Genomic DNA, 12557 nt, shown 5'->3' with positions numbered 1-12557 from the left:
TCCTCCCACCCGCGACTCTTCTGGCAGCAGCCAGCGACAATCGGGGTTAAAAGTCACCCGCGAGTCCTGCCCTTGGGGCGCGCTGGCAGCAGCCGGGGCTCCCGGCCTGAGCTCCCCGGGCTCAGCTGGAGCAGCCGGTGCTGAGCTCCACAAGCCCGGCCGTGCAGAGGCACAGTTTCATCCAAGCCCATGGGATTCCCCCCCGGCAGGAGGCCACAGGCAGCTTTCCTCAGCCCAGACTCTCCCGGTCCTGCACAGTCTGCACACGGGGCTGGGGGTGCTGCATGGCCGGTCCTGGGCAGGCCCAGTGCAGGCAGCTCCATCCTCCTTCCCACCCCAGCTCCCTTACACTGCTCGGGCTGCAGTCTGAGCCCCCAGGCCACCCCGCATACACAGGGGCCCTCTGCTAGAGATGCCAGGGGACAAAATGCTAAACTCTTGTAGAACACCCAGCTCCTTCCTTAAAGAGCAGCCTTACTTCCATCCCAAGCTTTTTCTAACAACTGAACCTCTCCGGGAACAGACTCCTCCTTTCAAGCCCAGCAAGAGCCCAAGGTAGTGCCCATGACCACACCACTGCACTTCTAGGTAAGGAAGGAATTAACATGTTACTGCTTGTCCCTGCAGGGGTCATCAAAGCAGCATGGAAATCCAGGTATCTGCCCAGGGAACAGGCACAATAAACTATTTCTTGCTCTGGGTTACTTTTTGTAGGAAAAAAAGTCCCTGAGGTTTGTGTTTTCTATCCTCAGTTGCAATGGAGGAATCTTGACATATTTTAAGGGCAGGAAAATTAATATTTGGGCCTCACTTTACACCTTTGCTTTTCCAGATGTTTTGTGGCCTGGAACCTTCATCACCATCATCTTCATCCCAGGAAGGAAGAAATTTTAAATCAAATCCTTACAGGAAGTCCTTCAGGTCTGAAGTGTACTGGTCCCACCAGCTTCATGATCTGGTCCCTGGAGCTCCCACAGGTGAGTGTGTGACCCTCTCAACTATGAATGAAAAGCTGATGCTCTGTTCCTACAACTGCTCTATCACACACATAATGGCCCCAAAAGGTAAGGGTAGCCAGTCCTCCTTTCTCCAGCAGCACTGGACTTGAAGCTCTCCTACAGTGGGAGTTGGTCCTTTGTTGACCTGCTGATGGATCAATTTATTTATTTATCTATTTAATTATTTATTATTTTTTGAGGTTTTTTCATGTGATGGTGCTGCTTTAGGGGAGCTCATGGCTCAAGGTGTGAAGGGGGAGTGTTTACTCAAGCAGGAGCTGCAGGGTTGGCTCCTGCTGAGGCTCCCAAGCTCCCTGCTTGGTTCTGCTGGCATCGAGGCTGTCGATAAACCACATTCCTATCCCTTCTTGCCTTCACATTGGATACCCTGGAGGGTGTCCAGGGCTTGGAAATTGACCAAGTCACTGTCATCTTTTCCAAGACCAACTGAGCCCCACTGGATGATATTGTCATTGTTTATGGTTAATTAAACCATCAGCCATATGGTTAATTAATTAACTATAAACCATTGTTTATGGCTGATTACGATATCCAGCTCCAGTAATTGACCTGACTGGGGTGTCAGTGCCCTGTGGGACAGTGTGGGTCAGCTAAGGAGTCACGAGGTGACCCTCAGGGGGAGCCTGGACCCCGTGGCCACAGAGAGCTCCTGCAGGTGCCTGAGCTGAGGTGGAGGTGCTCAGTGCTCCACTGTGATCCTGCCATGGACAGAGGGAGGTGGTGGCACTGCTGGGGGGGCTGCAGAGCCAGCTCTGGCCATTGTGTTTGAGCAAGGGCTGTGCAAACAGCACTACGTGCCGGGCCAAGGGTGCCGCTGCCATTTCTTGCTGGCAGCAAAAGGTCGGAGGTTCAGAGGGACAGATTTGGGTCCAGAGTCTATGTGTGAGGAGAGCTGTGACTCTGATATCAGAGACATGACAGGTGCTGGGGACTGAGAGGGGAGCAGAGTGGGTGCACCATGTAGGGCCTTGGGGCAGGAGGGGAAGAGCGGATTGATGTGGATGTTGTGAGGAAGAGGAGCACAATCCGCTCGTTTCCTTTCTGCGTGTTTGCCCACACACACGCTGCCCCTGCGCCAGGTCTGTGGCTTCATTCCTTCCTCCTGCCCTCTCTCCTCTGATGTCCCTTCTCATCTGGCTCTTTGGCCTGGAGAGATCTCTCTTTCCATGCAGTCTGAGGGCACGTTTGTCCCACAGGAACCGAAGGGAGTCCTACAGAGAGCCAAGGAGCTGAAGAAGGTGGGGATGGAGTCCCTGATATGCTGTGGATCAGTGAGGGGGATGGAGGGGGATGGGGTGCACTGGGGCTGTGTGTGAAAGTACATCCCACACCCCACAGTTGCAAAAGTGGTCCAAATACCAGTTCTTTGCAGATGTTCAAACATTCCCGTCTCTGAAAATGCTGTCGGGGCTGCGGCAGCAGCAGCAAGGCTGGGGTGGGAGTGTTTGCTGAGCAAGCAGCTGCTGATTGCACAGATGGGACTCATTAGGCTCCAGGTGGGTTGAACTTTGTTCCAGGAATCACCTTTTACTATTTGTGCTCCCCTCACCTCTGCTGCCTTAGCTTTGGATTCTTTTCTCTGCTGTGGACCAGGGGAATGATCATCCTCTGGGCCATTTGTCATGGAATCACAGAATGGTTTGGGTTGGAAGAGACCTTAAATCTTATCCGATTCACCCCCCTGCCATGGGCAGGGACACCTTCCACTATCCCAGGTTCCCCCAAACCCCATCCAATCTCACCTTGGATACTTCCAGGGATGGGACAGCCACAGCTTCCCTGGGATAAGTTCTATTTCTATCTTTGCCGCCTCATGGTTCTTCCTCACAGTTATCTTCTGTGTCTTCTGCAATACCCTGACCTGGGGCAGCTGGCAGGACTCCTCAGAGGGGCTTCTGTCCTGCCAGACATGGAATTGGGTAGTGTTGATGCATTTTTTGAAGCCTGTCTCTGGGATGCTGTAAGGAGGCAAGAGCTGGTATTTAGGAAAACATCCAATTCCCTGCAAAACCAGGCTGGGGGAGTGCAGATGGCACATAACGTGGATGAAAGCAAGAGGGGTGTGCAGGCATGGGGAGCATGTTACCACTACTGGCACTGGTCATGAGACATCTTTCCCCTGTCAGATCCATGCTGAAGACACTCACCCAGCAAAGCCTGGCTGGGAAGCAGGGGAGAATGGAATAGAAACTGTTGCAATCAATCAGCTGGGACACCAGGTCCCAAAAGGAGCTGTCTTCTCTTCCCATCGGTTGAGCACATCTTTGAAAAGGCAATTTCTGAGTAAGGAGAATGCCAGGCCGGGCTGGGGAGAAGTGAGGAAATGAGGAACTGAGCCCCTGGAGAGAGAGACTGGAGCACCCCGAACTGTTTGGCATCAAAAGGGCAGAAAGGGGAAGCCATACACACACAAGTGGTTTAAAGTGTCTTAGGATGAATGACAGCTGTGAGGGCAGGTCACAAGGAGTGGAGGAGCTCTCTGGGTGTCTGTGTAGCTGCAGTGGTTTCCACCAGCCTTGAGAGTCCGCAGACCATCTCTGCAGGGTTGGTCTGTGTGCTCCCATGTGTGGTAGCTCCAGGGAGAGTTGGTCATGATGCCCCTCCAGAACTGCCCCTGCACCCCATGGAATGGATATCACTGTTCAGAGACCTTCAGATCACTGTCCTTCCACTGGTGCAGGAGGTGTCTCTTTCCAGGTATTCCTCAGCCAGTCTGGGAGAATTATTTTCTTTTGAACAACCAACACCAGGAGATAGTGCATAAAACCATTCTCTACCTTCACATCAGTAAAGGTAGTCAATCTTACAGATCATAACCTTCTAGATGTCCCCTGCCTCCCTTTTCACCATCCAAATCTCTGAGTAGGAGGTGCATGAACATGAGATTTTGACAATTGTGAACTGAGTAAGGGATGAGTTAAAGAAAAGGGGATAGTTCCTCAAAATGAGAATGCAAACTGGGAATCCTGCAGTGTGTTACAGCTCCAAAAGCAGCCCCGGGTTCAGCTGTATGTGCTGTTCCTGGGGCAGGGCTGTGTCTTGTGCCCAAGAGCTGGAGTACTATACTTGGCTCAGCCAAGAAGACTGCAGATGCAGGAAAATGACTTGAGCAGAGCCAGCACCCCACTGAAATCCTTCAGGAGATGATGATGTCCAAGGTTTGGTTTGGGTTCCCTGGTTTGTCCCCTCAAGCCAGGACCCTGAGTGCCAGGAGCCGGAACAGGAGCTGGCCACAGTCCCAAACTCCAGGTGCCCCAGCTGGGGCAATGTCCCTGCCACAGGACTCTGGCCATGGCACATCCTCTGTGTTCCCCCAGTGCCCTTTCTGCTTACATCTCTTTTATTTTTGGTTGGTCACCTGTGACCAGGAGAACCTGCACCGTGGCTGCTGGACAATTGAGCAGCTTGTACTTTGGCATTTGTGAGCACAGCAGAACCCTGAACTGCTCCAGGTGCCCATGTCTCTCCTTAAAACCAGAACAGCTTGACTTGCAGTTAATCTTTTAATTCAACTTGGATTGCTGAAGGTGGGAATGACCTCTCAGCCACCACCTGTGCCCTTTAACAGGAGATACTCCATGCTCCCTCTACTGTAATTACCCTCTGAATGCATCAACACTCTGGAATGAGAGAGGCAGCTCAGATTTATCTTTTAGGGGCTAAGCCAGTGCAACCTCCTCTTGTCTTCTCTAGTTTAGTAAGTCCTCTGCCACAGCCAGAGCCTGCAAGAGCTGCTAATGGAAATATTATGCTAATGAGAAAAAAGCTGATGGCTCATTTGGTGTAAAGCTCTCCCCTGGGAAGCTGTTTGCTGCTGTGCTCTGAAAATCTGTGCTGGCATCCGTCGTGGTAGACGAGGAAGGAGACACAGGTTGGTGGCTCCAACTTCCCCAGAGCCTGCTGTCATTACACAAGTCTGATGACCTTGACTAAAGGCCTGGTCTTTTTTGGGGGATTTCCCACCTCAGAGAATGAGCAAAAGGAACAAAAATATTGCTTGTAACAGGATCTCCACAAAGCTTTTCCTGCTGTTTGTTCATGTTATGTCTCCATGGCATGTTTATGAGGGTGGTGTTGATGTCAGCATGGGGCTGTGGGACTCCTGTGAGAGCCAGACTCAGTAGAAATGTTTGGTTCGATGGAAAAATCTTACTGCTGCATACAAGAAACCATTGCCCAGGATAAACTGGAATGGAAATGGATTGAGGTATGCGATCAAAGCCCTGCAAAGAGCTGGGGTCTTGTTTGCCATTCCTTGGTCTAACCAGAGGAGAGGTTTGTGTTCTTGCCTGTGTGCCAGGGTACCGCAAGGGCTGATTGCTCCCAAAGGAATGGGGACCCCAGCATGATCCTTGTCCCCCTTGTTCCATCCAAAGTGATCAGGATGGGCCCTGGATAGCAGCTGGACTCAGCCCAGAGTCCAGATCTCCTGGGATCTGTTGGTGACAAGGAAGGTCTGAGGCTGGGATCAGATCTGGGGACAGCGGCAGGGTTGGAGATGCCCTGGGGACCACCTGGTAGGTCCAAGGTCTGGCTGAGGAGTCTGTCTGTGGGTTGGGGTCAGGACCAAGAGGGCCATGTCCCGGCAGGGGCAGAGCTGAGGTGGAGCTGGGGACCAGTGCTTCTCCAGCATTGCTCAGGCAGGAAAATCCTGCATTGCTCCTGGAAAATCTTAGTGGAGGTCCCCAGTGAGGCTGGAAAGGAGGGAGGATGGGGCTGTAGGAGCAGGTGATGCTTTCTGGTAAGGGATGTCTCTTGCACAGCTCACCAGTGTTTATCCAAGGTTTGTTCCCTCTCTCTGCCCCCCAGCATGTGGTCCTGGCACTCTCTGGCTGTGGTGTCCGTCCAGGTTCCACCTGGCAGAGGTGTGGCAGGACCTGCTACCTGCAGTGGATGACAGGAGAAGGATGTTGGTGGCCAGAGATGTGCAGGTGGAAGGGCAGAACCTCTGGTGAAGGGGGGAGCAGCAGACATCAGATCAGGTCCTGCAAGGCTGTGGACATGGTCATGCTGAGACCCTCAGTCCCTGGCAGTGAGCAGACTCCCCAAAAGGAGTTCATTTTCCTTTCCCACTGCAATTAAAAGGGAATTTCAGAGGAATGAAGTAATTTCTCTGCACACCTTGCCTAGAACAAAACCGATCTTTACTGTTCAATCACCATTGTACAACAAAAATGGTCGTCATTGCCCAGAGAGGTTCTGGACCCCCCATGTCTGGAAGTGTCCAAGGCCAGGTTGGATAGGGCAAGGAGCAACCTGGGATACTGGAAGCAGTCCCTGTTAATGGCAGGAGGGCTGGATTAGATGAGCTTTGGTGTCTCTTCCAACCCCAACCATTCTGGGATTTTATGATTCCACCTACAGAGTGCAGCCACGTGCCTCCACCTTATGCAACTTCTAACAAAGCATCTGAAGCAATAATTTTTCTGGTTCCTTCCTTATTCTCGCAACAGTTTTCAGGAGCTGTTAGAGCCATGTCACACTACAGCTGGGCTTTGCCATCACACTCCCCAGTGCCACAGCACCCATGTGAGCAGAGGGTGGGGACAAGGACCCATTGGATGATGCTGGGGGGCTCTGGGAGGGTGCTGCTGCATCCTGATGTCCACCCCAGCCCAGAGCTCCCTCACTGAGACCAGCCCCAGCCAGACCTGTGTCCTGAAGCCCCCTCATCTCTGCCTATGTTTTCTGCTCCTTTATCCCTGCAGCTGGAAATGCAATGAGGATTAAAATGCCACGGGAGTCTAAAAGCCCTCAGGAGGGGGTTTGAAATCTGCTCAGCTGGGTCTTTTGCTCCCCCCTCTCTTCTCCTTTTAGAGCTCTTAACAGTCCCAAGTCTTTTATTATTTTCCACATTGCAAAACAGTAATTACTGGAAAGGACGAGGTTGTTTGAGAGCCAGGGTCCAGCAGTGCCTCAAGGCTGTGCCAGCCCCGGGTGGCCCGGGGGTGAGGACGGGAGGAGCCATTCCCCTTGGATTTTATCTTGATGAGAACATCTTGACCAGCGAGCAGGAAACAAATTCCTCTGACATTTAGGAGTGAGAGAAGGCACCAGAAGGTCAAGCCTGCCCATGAGCTCCTCAGCGATCCCTGGGCAGGGCAGGTATTTCCCTGGTGGTGTGATGGTCACCAGTGCTGGGCTGGCAGGGAGGAGATGCCCTCCCAGGTCCTGGGGCCAGTGTTTGCTCACTGGTGTCATACTCAGCTCTTGACCTCTAAAGGGTGAGATGTTTGCACGGCTTGTGACAGATCTGTCTTTGAAAATCTCAAGAGCAGCAGGGAAATTAATTTAACTAGAGTTCAATGCGTCTCCAATAAAGACTAAGCCTTGCTGTTATTCTAAAGTGTTATTTCCATTAATTCCCTTTTAATGCTGCTTTAAAATTACAGAGTGGAAGGGAATGTTGGCCAACAGATTTTTCTGTGGTTTCAAAACAACCACTATTAATCAGCAGGGAATTATATTGGCTGTAAGAATGTTTAAATGGGAAGGTGGCTTCAACCAGGGCACATGTAGCAGCGTGTAGCTGTGGTGACAGATTAAAAATTAGCTATTGTGAAGCTTCCCGCATGGACAGGGGCTTGGAATTAATGATTACCATAAATTAACTAACTGGAAAGGGGTTGAACAGCAAGTTCAGCTTGACCCACTGGTGAGCTGACCCTTTTCCCGTTCATTTAATGCCCACATCTCATTTCTGGCCAGAGCAGCCCTTGGGCGCAGCGCTGGGTGGCTGTGCCAGCCCAGCTGGGCTGCCTGGCCACTGTGGAGGATGAGAAGAGGTTCAGTCCCTGCTCCCTGGGTCAGATCTAGCAGAGAGAGCTGCTCCAGCAGATGGACAATGATCCAGCCCCAGGTCTGGTACTGCTGGCACTGCTCTGGGAAGCTGGTTCCCAAGTTCTTCTGGGTGTCTCCCCTTACCTTCTCCTTTGTGTCCTTTTGGCTGCCAGCCTCTGCTGCCCACTCCTCCTGTAGCTCCATGCCCACAGCAAAGTCAATTGCAAAGTGACCCTTGGTCCAGCAAAATTCCCAGCATCACTCTGCAACAGGCTCAGAGCTGCTCCCCTGGCTGCATCTGCCAGAACCTGCTTCAGTGATGTCCCCCTGCTCCCTTATGGTGGTGAAGTAGCAGTGGCTCACCCCCAGGGTCACCTTGTGCCCCTCCACTCTTCCTCCCCTCTCACTACAAGGTCTTCTTGACCATCTCTGCCACAGTTGTTTCTCTGTCCCCATCCCAGTGTCCTGGGCTCTGCCACTGCAGGAGAACATCCCTGGATGTGTGCATGGTATCTCACAAGAGCCACAGCTCCCTCCTCCTGGAGATAAGCCACTTTTTCTCCTGTTCTCAGCCAGCCACATCTCTGGGATGGTCCAGCATCCAGTTGTGGGGACATGTCCCCGTGGAAACTGTCTGGCATGTCCCAGGGAGCTGGACACAGCCACTTTGTGGACAGAAGAGTTGTGCAACTGCCTGGTGCGTGCCCTGGTGTGGGACCTGGGGTCCTGCAGGACAGGAGCAGAGGGTGCTATGGCCACACAGGGCAGCTGACACTCCCGCCATTTCTTTCCCAGATAGCAGTATTTACTCGTTTGTTCCCACAGATCTTTGGAAAATATATAGGAGGCAGGGCTAAATGTTACCAGGCTCCAGCCGCTCTCCTTGCAAGAGTGTCTTCAGCAGGAATTCACCACCTTCCCTTCCAAAATCCTTTCAGGAACATCACAGCTTCTGGCGTTGCACAGAGTTGCTGGTAATCCTGTTAACCTTTGGGTTAATTAAGCAAACAGAGACCCTTCATTAGGAGGAATGGCACTAATTGCATGTCTGAGAGGGTGAGTTTTGGATGGAGCGCTGGCTGGTGGAGCAGAAGCCACTGCTGACTTCAGCAAGGGGGCTAGGGAGTTAGTGGGGGCCTGCTTGGGAAAAGAGGTCAGGAGAACCTGTTTCCTCAGCACTGCTGGGCCAGCTGGTGTTTGCTGGAGCGGGGGATGTGCACAGGAGGATGTGGGGCAGTGGCACTGTCCTGCAGAGCTGCCATGCAAGGCACAGAGGGCCAAGCTACTGGCACCTGGCCGTTGAGCTGCCATTAGTTTCCAACCTAAAAATGCAAATCTATCTTGGTATGACCTGGTAAGCAGCTCTGGACAAGAGACCTCAGTCTGCAGCTGAGCACTCCAAGCTGGGAAGAGCGGCTTAAAATCAACAGAGAGCTCTTTGTTTGCCATGTGTGGTTTAGAAATTAGGCAATACTTAGAAGCAATACTTAGAAGCAAATATTGGTTCAAACAACACCAGCTCCAACTCTCCAGTGGCCAGTTTGGCTCATCCCAGGTAGCAAACAGCATTTTGCAATACAGTCAAAACCTGACACCGAATATTTCTCCTAACCAGCAGGGAAACAGGTTTGTGGCATTTCCTGAAAAATAAACTAAGCACAGTGACTCTGCAGTTGGAACACAGCCCCAAAATTGACACATAGGTCCAAACAAGGCCTGCAAGCCTGTTTCTTGAAAGCCAGCCACGGCTCTCCAGGTATCGGTCAGGCCTTGGGAGCCATGGGGAATGCCAAGCTAGTCCCAGTCCATCATCAGCCAAGGTCATGCTCTCAGAGCTGGCTCTTCACAGTGGCTTACAGCTGCTGCAAGCCCCATGCTGACCTGGGCTCCAGGGCAGGAGTGACTTCCTCTTCCAGGACAGGCTTGGCATCAGGCACGAGGGCTGGGATTCCCCCCAGGTTCTTACACAGGTGAGGTAAACCAGTTCTGCAGAAGCCCCCTGACTTCTCCCTGCCCCTCCTGGGTACCTGAACATTGAATCCCAGAATGGTTTGGGTTTGAAATGACTGCTAAAGACTGTCCTGTTCCACCCCCTGCCATGGGCAGGGACACCTTTCAGTGCACCAGTTTGCTCCAAGCCCTATCCAACTTGGCCTTCAGCTTCAGGGATGGGGCAGCCACAGCTTCTCTGGACAACCTGTCAGAGCCTCCCCACCCCTCACAGGGAAGAATTCCTTCCCAACATCCCATCTAACTCTGCCCTCTGGCAGTGGGAAGACATTCCCCTTTGCCTTATCACTTCATGTTCTTGTCTAAAGTCCCTCTCCAGTTTTCTTGGAGTCCCTTAAGGCACTGGAAGGAGCTTTAAGGTCTCCCCAGAGCCTTCTCTAGTCCTGCTGCTCACACTGCTTTGGATGTGGCCTAGCAGACGCTTGGCTGCCAGTGCACAGTGCCAGCTCACGTGCAGTTTATCACCCATCAGTTCCCCAAATCCTCCTCCACAGGGATGCTCCCCAACCATTCACAACCCAGGGTCACCATCTCCCATCTCTCGAGATAGGCACCTTTGCCAGTCTCAGCTTCTGCTCCACTCTGGCGATTGACAGAAGATGATCTGGGAAAATGTGTTCCTATCAGGCTGCTCTTCCTACCTTCACCTGCCTCCACACGCAAGCCCAGGACAGGACAAGAACTTGAGCCCAGCTTTTGTGGTTGACCGTGCTGACATCCTTGTCCTGGGCATGCTCCATCCTTCTCCAAGCCACAAACTGGAAATTCCTATTTCCTGAGGGAGACAAGTCAACTCTGGAGAAGCCATGACTCCTGGTGAGTGTATATTTTGCCCTCTTCCTTCAGCCCACTCCACCATGAGGTTCAGTAAATTCCCCTTTGTTTTTTTTTTTTTTTTTTTTTTTTTTTCCTTCCATTTTCCAGAAAACCCAGGGCATTTTGTCCTTAATCACTCAAGGTGAGCTGGGTTTTCATCACAACTGCCAGCCTGGTGACCCCTGGGAACACCAACCTTAGCTCCAAAGGCTTCCACAGCTGCCTGGGAGCACGTCTATCGAAATAATTGCTCCAAAGAGTTGGGTGAGATACCTGTGATGGTGTGGTGCCTTGATCGCAACTTTCCCTATTTCCCTCTTTTTTTGGGTGTTTTCCACAGGCCCACACAAAACCAGAGCTTGGCTACAGCCCCGTTCAGCTGTGGGATGAGCTGTGCCATGGGCAGCAGCCAGCTCTGTGGCAAAGCCAAGCCTTCTCCCACACAGCTATGCCAGCTCTAACTTTATCCCAAAGTCCTTTGGATAAAGGACAAATGTCCTTTCCTTAGGACACAACCAAAACTCCAGTGCAGCCTCATCTCAACCACAAACCACAGGGCACACACATGACCTTGCAGTAATGAGGGAGATGTGAAAATATACAGTATTACTTTACCTTCTCTTTCACTTGGCATTGTTCTTTCCCCAGGGTTCAGCTGTGTTTATACATCACCAGTGATCCGTGGTTGGGCAGAGGGTGTGCTAATTTGTATTTCTTCATCATTCATGTAATTTTTAGCAGCAGCATCCTCTTTGGAAAACACAACGGCCAGGATGTGCAGTGTTGCAATGCAACGAACTTGGAATGTGTGACAGTAATTCAGGTCGTTCCATGAAGATGTGCACTACAGAAGGGTTGATGTTTCTGGGTAACTGGGACAAAGTCTGAGGGGCACTGACTTAGCTCTGTCCTTCCTGGTAAAGCTGCTCCTGCTCACATGAGCCAGAGCATGGAGCTCTTGCCTTGAAGGGCAACAAGAATTTCCAGCGTTACTAAAAATTGGCCTTTGCTGTTCCATCTCAGCTGAGTCAGCCAGACACGAGAATTTGGGAATGGGACCAGCCATGCACCCAGACAGCCAGGTATGAGTCAGACCAGAACCTGTAGAGGGAGGTGAGTGTACTTAGCAAGAGGCAGGATTCACCATGTGATTAAACATGCATTTTCTAACATAAAATTTGGCAAAGCAGGTGTCTGATGGATGTTCAGGCGAGAAAATTGACTGCATTATGCAGTTCATCCCTCCTGGACTCCAAAAAGAATGGCATTTTGCAGCTGGAGGCCACCCAGGATACTTTTCTTTTCCTTCCAAGGCTTCCCATGGTGGGCTGTACTCCTCAGGAAGAAACACCTTGGAGAGCTGTTGGGTCCTTTGGAGAGCAAGGCCTGTGCCCTCAGCCCAGGTGGCCTAGAGGACACAGCCCTGGCCTGCTGTGCTTCTGCCATGGGGTACCTGCAAGGAAAACTGTGTGTTGGAAGAATTTCTTCTCTGCAGGCTTGGACACAGGAGTCAAAGCTGTCGAAGGAGCATCCACAGGAAGAATGCACACCAGGAGGAGAGTGGAATCCATCATGGAGAAAGGCATGATTTGCTAGCACCAAGAGGAGGTGTAAAAGCCCCTCTGCACATGGCTGGTGATGTTCCAGGTGACTTGTGGCCAGAGATCTGGAAATGCAGGAGGTCGCTGCAGTACGAGAGGTATTGCAATCCAAGCCTCTTCCTTCACCTCTGGATTTGCCGTGATGCCATCTGGGAGAGCAAGGGAAAGAGATGTGAACACCACCCATCCCATCAGCTCATCACAGCCATCCCCTTGGCAGGAAGAGAAGTCATTGAGATGCAAGCATAATGTGAGAAGGGAAAGAGGAGTGGTGAGCTGTCCACGGAAAAAGGCCTGGGAACCATGTGCAGAAGGCAAAGATAGTTTGGGC

General features: G+C 51.8%; 1 long non-coding RNA gene across 2 annotated transcripts; it reads left to right on the top strand.

Moving 5' to 3' along the window:
* The first annotated feature begins 905 nt into the window (after positions 1–905).
* On the top strand, positions 906–11240 carry LOC137480159 (uncharacterized). Of its 2 annotated transcripts, XR_011002735.1 has the most exons (3): positions 906–983; positions 10479–10625; positions 10743–11240. It is a non-coding gene; the product is annotated as an uncharacterized lncRNA (long non-coding RNA). The 2 variants fall into 2 exon arrangements; XR_011002734.1 differs by lacking the exon at positions 906–983 and having other exon boundaries at positions 10021–10625.
* Positions 11241–12557: the final 1317 nt, after the last annotated feature.

Source organism: Anomalospiza imberbis, chromosome 10 (assembly GCF_031753505.1).
Source record: "Anomalospiza imberbis isolate Cuckoo-Finch-1a 21T00152 chromosome 10, ASM3175350v1, whole genome shotgun sequence".
NCBI classification, from domain to species: Eukaryota; Metazoa; Chordata; class Aves; order Passeriformes; family Viduidae; genus Anomalospiza; species Anomalospiza imberbis.
This window is presented reverse-complemented; position numbering and strand designations above follow the sequence as displayed.